Here is a 14,158-nt window from a genome sequence, read left to right as displayed (position 1 = left end):
TATAGAAGAATAACCAGCTAGAAAATAAGAGGGAAGATTCCATTGACACTGGCACAAATAAAATACCTAGGTAAAACAGTTAACAACAACAACAACAACAACAAAAATAGCCAAAATATAAATAAGGACTACTCGAAATCATTCGGAAAGACACAGGAATAGACTTGAACAGATGGAAAGACATGCTACACTCTTGGATCGGAAGACTCGATGTTATAAAGAGTCAGTTCTTCTGCAGTAAATTTGTAAATTTAAAACAATCACAATAAAAATGCCATGAGATTTTTTTTTCTGGAGCTAGACAGGTTCATTGTAATGACCATTTGAGGAAATAAAGGAGCAAACAATAGACAGGAAAACCCTGAAAAGGAAGACCAAGGAGGGGAGCCACACCTACAGATACTAAAACCTGTGATAAAATCTGTGTAACTAAACAGTGTGGTATTGGTGCCTGCATTGAACAATGAAACATATGATAACGTGTCTAAATAGACACAAATACATATAGAAATGTAGTCTATGTCAAATCAAGGCGGGGAATGGGCTTTAAAAAACAATGGCATTGGAGTAACTGAATAGCCATGTGGAAAAAGATAAAATTGGGCCTATTCCTTACACTGTATACCAGAGTAAATTCTAAATGGATCAGTGACCCAGGTGTAAAAAATGAAACCATGCAAATATTATTTTACAACCTAGGATTCTTTTATATTCTAAAAGAGCTACTTAAAATTGAGAGGAGGCCAAAAACGCAATAGAAGAATAATACAAATTGTGAGTAAATAATTCACAGAAATGAGTATGATTTTTAAATGTATGAAAATGTTACTCCTAACAAAAAACATATCCAGGCCTTCCAGTATCATAGGCTGTTTCCCGCCTCCCCACCCCAGAGCTAGACAAGTTGATCTTACAGTCCATCTAGGGGGGTAAAAATGGCACAAATGGACAGGAAAATCTTGAAAGGGAACAACAACGAAGGGAGCCGTTGCTACCGAGATGGTTCCTCACTTACTGGATTGAAAAAATGTTTGTCAGCGCTGGCCAGGGTGTGAGGAAGCAGGCAGTCTCATCTATTGTTGGTGGGACTGCAAAATGGTACAATCTCAGTGCAAGGGAATTTGGCAACAGCCAGCAAAATATATACCCATTTATCCTTTGATTCAATCATCTATTTGTAAGGACCTCCCCCCTCCCCTACCCATCTCAGAGAGATACCAGCAAAATACAAAATGCTGTATGCTCAAGGCTATTTAAGGAACACTGTTTATTAGCTTTTTTATTAGTAAAATTCTGGAACCTACCTAAACATTCACCAATAGGGAATGGTTGAAGAATCATAGTAGGTAGGTAACTCTCTTCTCTAGTATACATGATCTTCAGAGTATATTATGATGTGAAAAAAGAAAAGTGCAGAACAATGTATATAATGCTATCATTTATCTGGGCAAAGAGGAGAGAGAGAGAGTGTGTGTGTGTCTGTATAAATGTGTGTATATATATTTATATTTATATTTAAAGCAGGATACACGAAGAAAACACATGGAAATGGCTACAAACGTGGAAGAGGAGAGATCAGAGTGGAGAGTACAGAAATGGAAGCTAGACTTTTCTTAAAGTAACTAATGTGTGGTTTGAGTTCTAGAATCAATAAGTGATTTGTGGAATGATAAAACAAAAAGACAAGCTTTAAAAATTAAAAACCAAAATGAAACAAATGGGTCTGTAGTTTTGTACCAAGTTGATGAATTACTCTTGCGGAATTTAACTCTTTCAAATGAATTTAAAACACGGTAAGTTGCCTGTATATCCCAAATGGGAAAAATAGCATAAGGATAAAAATAACCACAGTGCATCTTGAGCTATATTAAGTAATCATATTGCTAGTAATACTATTGCAGTTGTAGGCCCCTGACTGTGGGAGCAAAGGAACGAGCCTTGGGCCGGAATGGTAAACAAGTTATAAAAAGCTGCAGACTCAGAGGTGAGAAGGCTGGTTAGCCAAGGACGGGTAAGATCCCCAGAGGGGGGCAACCGCCTGAGTCCAAGAAGAATATTGTGAAGCAGCCGTTTCTCATACGTTCCGCCCTGATAAGTTGTAAGGCTTGCTGGTGCCAACACGAACATGATTTGCCAAAATGTAAAGGGTCTTCTGACCTTGAGCCAGACGCTGCCTGTTAACCATTTCCCTTGTCATTCTTCTTTGCTATATAAGACTGTAACTTAATAAAGCTTCAGAGTAGCCATCAGTTCTCTCCGTGTGTATGTGTACATGATATCACGACACCAACAGCAATTGTTATTTTTGATATGTATGCATAGAAATATAGTAAGAATGAAGGGGGGGATAAGTAATTATGTGGGCGTCCTTAGATGTTCAGTGTAAAAGAAAAGAGATAATACCAAATTGAGTAAATTAATCTTAAATTCGAACGGAAGTAGCAGGATCTTGTGAAATATCAAATGTGAATTCATTTCAGTATGAACTGAAGCTGTCAGTGTGGACTCTCACAGAAATGTATTTCTTAGCTGTGTCCCCTGCCAAGGCCTAGAAGCAAGGATCTAGTTGCAGTGAGTACCCTTAGTGTCCACATTACGATCTCTAAAACCAACCAGAGCTCCTTGGAGAAAGAGCTGGTTCCAGATCTGAGATGGAACATGGACAAGATGAGCCTGGAACATCTTATGTTACCCCAAAGCTAGGATATATGTTGAGGTTGTGTCAAAAGAACACAAGAGGCAGAGTGAAAGTGCTCCTAATGGCTAAAGGAAGAAATATGTGAGCATCAAAGGAGTAATAAACGCAGAAATGCAGTGCTTTGAGTCCCAAATGCATTAACACCCGTGAGTTCATTACAATACAGAAAAAAAAAATTCCTTGGTCACTTTAAGTGATTGGAGCTGGATCACCAGCCCATCATTCTGAAGGAGGAAGAATAGAGCATTAGTTCTACATTTCTTATATGAACCATATTTTAGAAAAATCAAATAGGTATAAAGTTATGCTTTATAGTAGAATTCCAGGCAAAAAATATACAAAAACAATAAAGTTGGGAAAAATCATTTTCCAACACCTAATGAATTAATGGATCTAGGTAATAGCAACCCTCCCTGGCTGCTAAATCCATTATGTAGAGGTTGATATGTCCACGGAACCTGCACCATGACTTTCTTGGGGCAAGTCCTGATTTACATTGGTTGTCCTGTCATCATTACTCATACTATACCTTCCTTCACCCTCTCTTCAAAATAGTTTCCATTTAGATGATAAAGGGTATGATCAAGCCAGTGATAGGAAACTTTGTAATGAATGGGGCAGGCTTACAACACCTGAGCTCACTGCTCAATTTTAATATCACAATAAAAAGAGACACAAAGACACTATCTCCTGATGGGCTGTGTATGCAATAGGAAATACGAAGCACCACGTGTGACGTGCTTTTGCCAAACCCAAATCTGATGGAGTCTCAAGCTCTATCAGTTCAGGGTGTACACCAGTGAAAGAAGACCATGTTAAGAAATACAGCACGGGAGTGATCTGCCATGTCCAGGATTTCCAGACTCCAATGAGACAATGACCTAGTCTCTTCAACAAATAAACGACAAGAAACAAGAGAAGGGAGGACTGTTATGGATTAAGGGAAATTTATAAAACATATCAAAGAAATGTAGCCTGGATATCTGGTTAGAAGTCTTATTTGAGCAAGACACTTAGGAAATCATTGGAGAAATACATTGACCAGGTATTATATAACATTAGTGAACTTGTTATTTTATGTATGTTGATAGTATTCTTATTTTGTAGGGTGGGTTGTGAGTAAAAATATATCTAGGAGTGGAGACAGGGGCAGTGGCAGATTTGGAGGGGGGTAATAGGTGAAACAGAATGAACTGTATTTTGATCATTGTTGAAACTGGGTGACGAATACATGGAGATCATTATACTATGCTACCACTTTTGTGCATGTCCCATGTTACAAGTTTCAAAAAACACTCCTATTTTCCTTCTCCATATACTCAAAGCCTCAGAAAACCTCTCAGTCCTTCTCTGCTCTTTTTGCCAGCATGGCGCACAGTGGGGAATGTGTGGGCTTTGGAGTCAGACAAACTTAGACTCAACACTAGGTGATCTAGAACACATTACTTAACTTTGCTGGTCCTCAGTGTCTTCCTCTGCAAAATAAGATAACCCTCATCTGCCTTGCAGAATTGGTGTAAAGATTAAATATCCAAACCGCTCATTAATGACAGTCATTATTATCTTTCGATTAGTCCCTAACCTAGTGCCTGGACCATGGTAGGTGCTCAATAAATCTCTGTTTAGGGACTAAATGAATTCATTATGTGTGAATTGTTAGAACAACTGGAAGTTGAATCATGGTGATATTCTATTTCATTCCTCTTAAAACGATCATTCTCTTCTTCCTTTTGCTCGCAAACTATGCTTCAACAGTGATAAACACCGTAATTACTAAAAATACAGGGTTATATATCTTGTAGAAATGACCTCTGTGTTCCTAATATATGGGAATATGATATGCACTACCTCTGTTCTCAGTTGTAAAAATAACCTTTCCCCAGTTAGTGGGTTTTACTTTACTTAAAAATTTTCCACTTCCTTTTAATATATTTGTTTCAGAGAGGGCTCTCAAAGTAAAGATGATGGAAACAATTCTAGTACCAGCTTGATGCTTGGTTTAAGTGTTACAGGCTCCCTTGAAGAAAGTTCACAAGAAGCCATGGCATATTGTTGAGTTTTGTTTTCAGTGCTCAGTCCTGAGCCAGTCTTTTTCTCCGATGTCTGGCTTACTGTGACCCCCACCCCCTACCCTGCAAACACCTCCACCCCTCCTCACACACCTGCTTCTTCCCTTCCCTCCTTTCCCACGTTTAGAGAACACACATACACACACACACACACACACATACACACACACACACACATACACACACGCACAGTTTTCAAACTTGTTGATTTTATTTTAATCACCACTATGCCTGAACAAGGTTGGTGCATGGTTTTGTCTCTAAGCAGTTAGCCATGTCTCAAGCGGCCAGACCTCAGAGACTTGGCTGATAGTCCTGAGGTCTCTGGCCTTGTTCTGAAGTTAGCTGGCTGCTCAGGTCATCACTCAAAGTGGTGGAGATCTCCACGCTCTCTTGGGCCTGCTTTGGCTCATTTTGATTCAGTTCCTCATTCTGTCTGTGATAATGGCCACATCGTTTTGACCCTCTAGCTTTCTTAAGTTTTCTTGAAGGACTTGGGGTTTTTGGAAAGGCTTTTCTTCTCGAACTCCTTTGAAAGGACCTTTTTATCCTCATGGTTGTCTGGGCCACCTGGAAAGGTAACAGGCTGAGCAGGGCGTTGATTCGGGGCGGGGCGGGGGGGGAGAGGGTGGAGGTGGAGGGGAACAGGGGATTCAGGAAAAGGAATTCGGTCTCAGGAGGGGGTTTGTGCCAGGTGAGGATGGGGTAGGGGTCTTGTGGGAGGGTAGTCAGTGTGGAAGAAGTGGTGGAGCATGGGTGCGGTCATCTCACCTTCGCACTGCCTCTGGACTGGTGTTGCCAAGTGGACTTCCTCTTCTTCCTCCTTTTGGTGCTTTAGGGTAGGTTGTTCCACAACTGTGCCCAGTGCTTGTGGTTTCCTAGTCACCTTCACCATGACAGTGCTTCCCAGTGGTTTACTGCAGGCCTCCTAGACCCCCTATATATGCCCCTCCCCAGGATAGAGGCCACACCCTTCAGCTTTGTTTGGTCAGCAAGGCTCTCCCCCAGCCAATGGTAGCACTGGAGGGGCTTAGACATCACAAAGCACTATCCAGAAACAAAAAGTATATACAAAACAGAAGGAGACTCACAGATATACAAAGCAAGCTTCTGGTTACCAAAAGGGGAAAGGGAAGCAGTGAGGGACAAATTAGGAGTGTGAGTGACTCAGGCGGCATGTAGCCTCCCCTTGGAATCCCCGAGGCCCCGCCCCTCATCCCAGGACCCCAGTCCCTCTGAGGCCCGGATGGCAGGAAATTCCGTCGGTGCTCACCCTGGCCCAAGGCCTCCAAGGCCCAACACTCTCCCGGGGTGAAGGAATCCTCCGTTCTCCCTCGGGGTCCTCACTTTGACTCAGGAAGCATGTAGCCTCCCCTTGGAACCCCCGAAGCCCCGCCCCTCACCCCAGGACCCCAGTCCCTCAGAGACCCGGGTGTGAGGAAATGCCGCCGGTGGTCACCCTGCCCTGTGGCCTCCAAGGTCCAACACTGTCCCCGGGTGCAGGAATCCTCCGTTCTCCCTCGGGGTCCTCACTGTGACTCAGGCAGCATGTAGCCTCCCCTTGGACCCCCCGAAGCCCCGCCCCTCATCCCAGGACCCCGATCCCTCTAAGGCCCGGATTACAAGAAATGCAGCCGGTGCTTACCCTGCCCCAAGGCCTCCAAGGCCCAACAATGTCCCGGGGTGCAGGAATCCTCCGTTCTCCCTCGGGGTCCTCACCTTGACTCAGGCGGCATGTGGTCTCCCCTCTGGCCACCCGAGGCCCCGCCCCACTTCCCAGGACCCCAGTCCCTCCGAGACCCGGATGTCAGGAAGTCAGGGCCCCACGAGTGCTCATCACACGCAGGCCCTCCCAGGGCTGACAGCAGGGGCGGGATCTGTTTGGCCACTTCTGCCCTCCGTCAGGGTCCTCAGCTGCAGCCCTGGCGGTTGCTGGGACGCCCCCTTGTTGACCCGAGCCCACACCCTCACACCAAGGCCCTCACTGCCCAGAGACCCCCAGGGGAGTCTGTGGACTCACATCAGGCCACCAAGCCCAGGGCTTCCCAGGACCGTGGACGCCAGGGGCTGAGATGGATTCCCCGGGGGTCCCTCAGCCCTCCCTCTGCTCCCCACCTGGGCTCCAGGCTGGGCCTGGGCCCCTCCCTCTGCCCACCTCAGTTTGCTCCCCTTGGACCCAGGCCCCTCCACAGCCTGGACCCCCGAGAGGGAAGCGGGGGTGGGGGTTGGGGCACTGATCCCCGCCACCCTGCCTGCGGTCTCCCAGGGCTGACAGCGGAACCGACCTGGATTTATCGTGTTCCATTGATCTGTGTCCCTCCACACGGTTCCACCTTGACTCCCGGCAGCGCTGGGCTCCTTCCCTGTGCAGACCTGAAGCCGGCCTCCCTCACCCAGGCCCTCACCTCTCTCACCCCCCAGGGAGGGGGCATCAGCGCCCGTCAGATCCGGACCCCATGCCCGGGAGTCTCCCAGGGCTGTCTGGAGGGGCCCGAGGTGGGTTCCCGGGGGCCTCAGTCTCCTGTGTCCTCACCTTGACTCCTGACAGGACCTGGGAGCCGCCCTCAGTCCACCGGAGACTTAGCCCCTGAGACCATCTCTCTGACTGCCAGAGTTCGCTGAGGAGGTGGGGGCGGGTTTGTGCTCAGCCTCATAGCACCGCCCGTGGTCCTCCAGGATTCGTGCTCGGGGCCGTTTCATTTGCAGGGACCCTCCGTCATGTGGTCGTTGGACCCTCTGTCCTCACCCAGGAGAGTCCTCACCCACCGTTCTCAGACAGAGGCTGCAGTCCCAGCAAAGATGCTGGAGGGCACCTACCTGCCCGTGACCGTGACCGTGACCGTGGGGGAGCAGATTGTAACGCACATTCTGTCGGGGGCTCCTGGCCCGCCAGCCTGACTTCGGAGAAGGTCTGTTCTGCAAGGTTTCTTCTCTACCTGCAGGAAGCTAAGCAGTGGGATTTGGGGAGGCCCTGCTGTTTTGAGTTTATCTAACTTTACATTGTCTAGTGCAATAGTTGTTGTTTTCTGAACCCTTATTTCTAGTAAACAATACATTTTATATCTCTCCCAAACATATTTTTAGAATATATATTTGTGTATGTGTGTGTATATATTAAGGCAATTTCATGAAAGAATACCCGCCCTTACTTTCTGTGGGTCCCTCGTCATTCTATTTTTCATCTATTCTTTACATTCTCTAATAATTTTTGGCTGACCTGTCCTCACCCACTAAAGGTAGTTTCAGATGGCTGTAGATAGCACAGATTCCAGAATCATATGCCTCAGTCAGCACCATCTTTCCTGCTGTCTGATATTTCCCCAGGGCTACTGGCATGTGTGGTGTGAGAGCCTGGCTCAGATGTGTGCGGTGAAGCAGGAAAGAAGCTGAAACATTTCCCCTACCCATCCTGCCATCTGCATCTGTGCAGCCCACAGCATCCCCCCACTTCCCTGCTGCTCCCCACTCCCCCACCACAAACACAAGGACCATCTCCCCATAGTCAGCAGTCTCCCGTAGGGCTTTCTCATGCTTTGTTGTTTGGATTTTGTTGTTGGTTCCCCCCCCCCGCTTTTTCCTATAGTTTTCCAGGTTTAATTTGGGGAGCAGATGTCAGCAGTCTGAGCTTGACTGTCATTTTGGTAGCTACAGAGAAGGCACTAAATCTGTATATCACTTAAGCAGAACTGGTGTATTGTGGTCCCCATCGATGAGTATGATACACTGCTCCATTTATTTGGGACTTCTGCTACCTGACTCCATCAGTAAACTTGCATAGTTTACTTGTATTCTGATATGTATTTATATAGCTATATAAAACTATGTAGTCATATATTATCTGGATATATATATATATAAAATACACGTTATTATACATCGTTATACAATTTTATGTATAGTTACATGGATCTTGTTCGTTTTCATCAGGCTGCTTCATAGGTAATTTTTGGATCTTGTTGCTGTTTTGAATGGGGTCTTTTCTGTTACATGTTCTAATTAGTTAGTATTAGTTGTGTGACAGAACTCTGTATTTTGCTATAATGATCTTCTTTACACTAGGTGAAGTCTCATTCGCTTGAATATCCAATGTGCCTACTGCTTTGAGTTTTTAAAATAGATGACCAGATTGTTAGCCAACACTGTCTCTTCTCAATATTTATACATCTTATTCATGTGACATCCACAGCTCTGGCTTTGTGTTCCAGTACAGTTGTGAATGGTAGAAGTGAGAATATTTATCTCTGTGTAGTTCTTGACTAATGGGAATGCTTCTAATAGTTCACATGTAAGTATGTGTTTATTGTCTATTTTAGGAAATGGAAGTTCTTTCTCATCTTAGTTTGAACTCATCCTGAATTCCTTTAAAAGACTTTCTTAACCCATTGATGTGATCAAATTTAAAAAAAATTTCCCCTGATTTGTTAGCATAGGAATTACCATTGAAGACATTTTCAAATATTAAATCATATTTTCATTCCTCAGACACAGAGTGTTGGTTTAATTCACTGACTTGTTGAATGTGCTATTTATTTAGGATATTTGCTGTTTGAATGAACTTGGTGCATGCATTCTTTTTGTGGTATGCTCACATCTAGTTTTTTTAAATTATTTTTACTGAAGTACAGTCAGTTACAATATGTCAATTTCTGATGTACAGCATAATGCCCCAGTCATGCATATATATGCATATGTATACACACACACACACACACACACACACACACACACACACACACACACACATTTATTTTTGAATGATAGCTAGCCTGGGAGAAAGAGTTGAACAATTGTGCGTCTTTTCACGTGTTTGGAAGAGTTGGCATAAGATGGTGATGAGTGTGCCCTGACCATTTGGTAGAACTTGTCTCCAAAAACTACCTGTCCTGGAACATTTGATGGTGACTTGAGCTTTAAATACAGTTTCAGTTTGTATTTTGGGGGTAAGGTTTTCTATTGCTGTATGGGTAACTTGGTCACTTTTTTTCCTAAAGAGTGATGACTTAGGATTTCAAGTTTAATTACATGATAGTTATAAAGAAATGTTTTCTTACAGGAAGATTAAAACATATACAATAGCAGAGAGAATACAAAATAAACCCAATATACCTATCACTGAGCATGAAAAACCTTAAATACGTGGCAACCTGGCTCCAGTTATTTCCCCACGTAGCCCACATCTCAGTCTCTGGAATAATGGGACACAGACCCAAGACATCACATCATTTTATGTCTAAATATTTCAATATGCATTTCTAAAAGATAAGGACTTCTTTTTAATAAACCATAGACCCAATACAATTACCACTTCAAAAAATTAAATGTCATTCATATCACCAGATGTCCAGTTTTTTTCACGTGTACCTGGGAGCCTTATATGTTTTCAGAAACTTGAATTGGTGTCCAAATATGGTCCACACCTTGTGGTTATTCATTATGTTCCTCAAGTCTTAAAAATCTGTGAATTCCTTTCACGTCACCTCTTTTTCCTTAAATTTCTTTTGGTAGGAAAAAAAACAGGTCTCGTGTTCTGTCCAGTACCTCATAGTGCAGGTCTTAGTGAAAGTAACATTTCGGTGCCCTTTAACATGTCTTCCAGCCTCTTGTATTTCGTTAAAGTAGTGATTATAGGTATAAGCTTGATCGGACTGAGGTGCTTGTGTGTTTGTTTTATTGTTGCTGTTTTACAAGACCACTCCATAGGTGATGCTGTGTACTTCCAGTAGGAGGGACAATAGTGTCTGGTTGTCTCTCTCTGTGCTGATGCTGGCAGTCATTGATGATCATCACCTTTACCCACAAATCCATTATGGCGTTGCTGAATGGCAATGCTCTCATTCTCTCTTTCTCTCTTGCTTTGTTTATTAGCTGAAAAACTTCTATATGTAGAAACTTTTCCTTGACCACATTCACCATTGGGTTATACTGAGGGAAAGGTATCACATATTTGTCGTGTTGGCTTATAATATTTAAATCTCCTCTGCATTTGTATTTTGTACAATTTATTTAACTTATATTGTTTGCTTTTTTCATTAATAATTGGGCATATTTTCAAAAAAATTCTACTTCATGAGTATTTTGAAAGAACTGGCTTTTGTTATTCAGCTCTACTGTTTTCCGTTTCACTATTTCTGCATTTATATTCATTATTTCTTACCTTCTAATTCTATGTATTTCCCTCTGAGTATCACTTGGGCTGTATCACACAGATGGTTTTATATAGCTTTGTATGTATTGCTTAAGTTTTTGACAAGTTGAAGCTATCACTATTATTTAGTTATTAGACTTTTTTCAACATACGTACAAAAACTAAAGTGAGTTAAATTATTATTTTTATGTATTCATTTATTTATTTTTATTAAGGCATTGCTTAAACAGAAGTTTTAGGTTCACAGCAAAATTGAGAGGAAAGTACGGAGATTTCCCATGTAGCCCCAGCTCCCACACATGCATAGCCTTCCCCAATATCAACATCCCACACCCAAGTGGTACATTTGCTACAACTGATCAACCTATACTGAAACCTCATAAAGAGTCAAAGGTAATGGTTGACATTCAGGTTCACTCTGATGTTGTATATTCTGTGGGTTTGCGCAAATGTATGACATGTACCCATCATTATCGTATCACACAGAGCACTTTCACTGCCCTACAAGTTCTTTGTGCTCAGCCTATTCATCTCCCCCCCAACCCCGCCTCAACTCCTGACAGCACTGATTTTTCTTTTCCCAAAGACTCCATAGTTTTACCTTTTCCAGAATGTCATATAATTGGAATCATACAGTACGTAGCCTCTTCAGATTGGCTTCTTTTACTTAATAATATGCATGGAAGTTTCCTCCATGTCACTTCATGGCTCAGTGGCTCATTTCTTTTCAGTCCTGAATAATACTCTGTTGACTGGATGTACCACAGTTTATGTATGCGTTCACTCACTAAAGAACATCTTTGTTACTTCCAAGTTTGGGCAATTATGAATAAGGCTGCAATAACCGTCCATTTGCAGACTTTTGTGATTTTAGTCCTCAGCTCCTTTGGGTAAGTGCAAAGACTGTGATTGTTGGGTTGTATTGTAGGAGTATGTGTAGTTTTGTAGGAAACCTTCCAAACACTTTGGAAGACAATGTTGAGTCATCTTATCCATAAATGTAGAATATTTCTCCATTTAGCTTTTTGAGTTTGTTCATCAGAGCTTTGTAGCTTCCTATATAAATCATGTGTATATTTTGTTAGATTTATACCCAAGTATTTCATTTTTATAGAGTGCTAATGAAAATTGCATTGTGTCTTAATTTTAAATTTTACTTGTTTATTGTTGTTATCTAAGGGAATTGTTTACATTTGTATATTAACTTTGTAACCTACAACCTTCTTATAATTGCTTACTTGTTCCAGGAGTTTTTAAATTGTTGATTCTTTCATATTATCTACATAGACAAACGTGTCTTCTATGAATAAAGACAGTTTTATTTCTTTCTTCCCAGTCTTTATACCTTTTATTTCCTTTTCTAGTTTTACTGCATTAGCCAGAACTTCCAGTACTATGTTTTCAAGGAGTCTTGAGAGGGAACATCCTTCCTTTGTTCCTGATCTTGGTAGGAAAGCTTCAATTTTCTCACCATTAAATATGATTTTAGCTGTAGGTTTTTTGTAGAGTTTTTTAATCAAGTTGAGGATGGTCGACTCTGGTCCTCCTTTACTCAGAATTTTTATCATGCGTGGGTGTTGGGTTTTTCAAATGTTTATTCTGCATTGATATGATCTTGTGATTTTTTTAGCCTATTAATGAGATGAATTACATTAATTGATTTTTTAATTGAAGTATAGCTGATGTATAACATTGTATAAGTTACAGACGTACAATGTAGTGATTCACGATTTTTAAAGGTTATACTCCATTTATAGTTACTAGAAAATATTTGCTATATTCCCTGTGTTGTGTAGTATATCCTTATAGCTTATTTTATACATAATAGTTTTGTACATCTTAATCCTCACCCCTATGTTGTCACTTCTCTCTTCCCTCTCCCCACTGGTAACCACTACTTTGTTCTGTATATCTGTGAGTCTGCTTTTTTTTTATTATATTCAGTTGTTTGTTGCATTTTTTAGATTACACATATGTCACATTGTACAGTATTTGTCTTTCTCTCTCTGGCTTATATCACTTAGCATGATGCCCTCCAAGTCCAATCATGTTGCTGAAAATGGCAAAATTTCATTCTTTTTTGTAGCTGAGTAGTATTTCAGTGTGTGTGTGTGTGTCTGAGTGTGTGTGTGTGTATACCACTTCTTCTTTATCCATTCATCTATTGATGGACTCAGGTTATTTCCGTATCTTGGCAACTGTAAATAATGCTGCTGTGAACATAATGGTGGATTCATCTATTTTTCCTTGCTATTCTATTAGTTTTTGTCCCACATAGTTTGATGCCCTTTTGTTAGGTGCATACACATTAAGGATTGTTATGCCTTCATGGAGAATTAATGCCTTTATCTTTATGTGACGCTTTTCTTCATCCCTAATAGCTTTCTTTGATCTGAAGTCTCCACTGTCTGAAGTTAATAAAGCCGGTCTTGCTTTCTTTTGATTAAATGTTAGTATGGTTTATCATTCTCTATCCATTTACCTTTAATCTATATGTGTCTTTACATTTAAAGTGAATTTCTTGTAGACAACATATAGTTGGGTCTTCTTTTTGTCCACTCTGACTATCTCTGTCTTTTAATAGGTGGATTTAGACCTTTGATGTTCAAAGTGATTACTGATATGGTTGGATTAATATCTACCTTTTTTTTTTTTTTACTATTTTCTATTTGTTGCCTTTGTTCTTTGTTCCTGTTTTTGTCTCCTACTCTTTTCTTCTTATTGTGGTTTTAATTGTTTGCTTTATATCATTCAGTTTTCTCTCCTTTCTTAGAATATCATTTATACATTTAAAAAACTTTTTTTAAATGGTAGCCCTGCAGTTTTTAATACACATTTGCAACTAATCCAAGTCCACTTTCTAATTACATTAAATCACTATGGGTAGCATGAGTAGCTTATAACAACAAAATAATCTTACTTCCTCCATCCTGTATCATAGCTGACAAATCATTTCACTTATACATAAGCACATATGTGTAATCAAATACTTTGATGCTATTATTATTTTGAACAAACTGTTATCTGTTAGATAAATTAAGAATAAGAAAATTTTAGGTTTTAAAATTTTACTTTCACATATTCTTTCCCCAGTGGTCTTTATGCTCCAGTGCTTTTTAGTTTAGCTCCAAGTTTTTAACCCATTTTCCTTCTCTGTAAATAACTTTATTTAACATTTCTTCAAGGCAGGTCTGCTGGGAACAAATTCCCTCAATTTCTGTTTGAGAGAGAGGGTCTTTATTTCTC

The 14,158-nt window shown here is 41.2% G+C and overlaps 1 long non-coding RNA gene across 2 annotated transcripts; it reads right to left on the bottom strand.

The window, feature by feature from the left end:
- Positions 1-4,956: 4,956 nt before the first annotated feature.
- Positions 4,957-6,485, bottom strand: LOC140695429 (uncharacterized). 2 transcript variants are annotated; one of them, XR_012071126.1, is made up of 3 exons: positions 6,413-6,485; positions 5,539-5,704; positions 4,957-5,337 (listed from the first exon to the last, which is right to left on the bottom strand). It is a non-coding gene; the product is annotated as an uncharacterized lncRNA (long non-coding RNA). The 2 variants fall into 2 exon arrangements; XR_012071125.1 differs by lacking the exon at positions 6,413-6,485 and having other exon boundaries at positions 5,539-5,943.
- Between the last annotated feature and the right edge of the window lie 7,673 nt (positions 6,486-14,158).

This window comes from Vicugna pacos, unplaced genomic scaffold (assembly GCF_048564905.1).
Source record: "Vicugna pacos unplaced genomic scaffold, VicPac4 scaffold_204, whole genome shotgun sequence".
Taxonomy (NCBI): domain Eukaryota; kingdom Metazoa; phylum Chordata; class Mammalia; order Artiodactyla; family Camelidae; genus Vicugna; species Vicugna pacos.
Note: the sequence above shows the minus strand (reverse complement) of the source record. Positions and strands in the feature narration are given on the sequence as shown.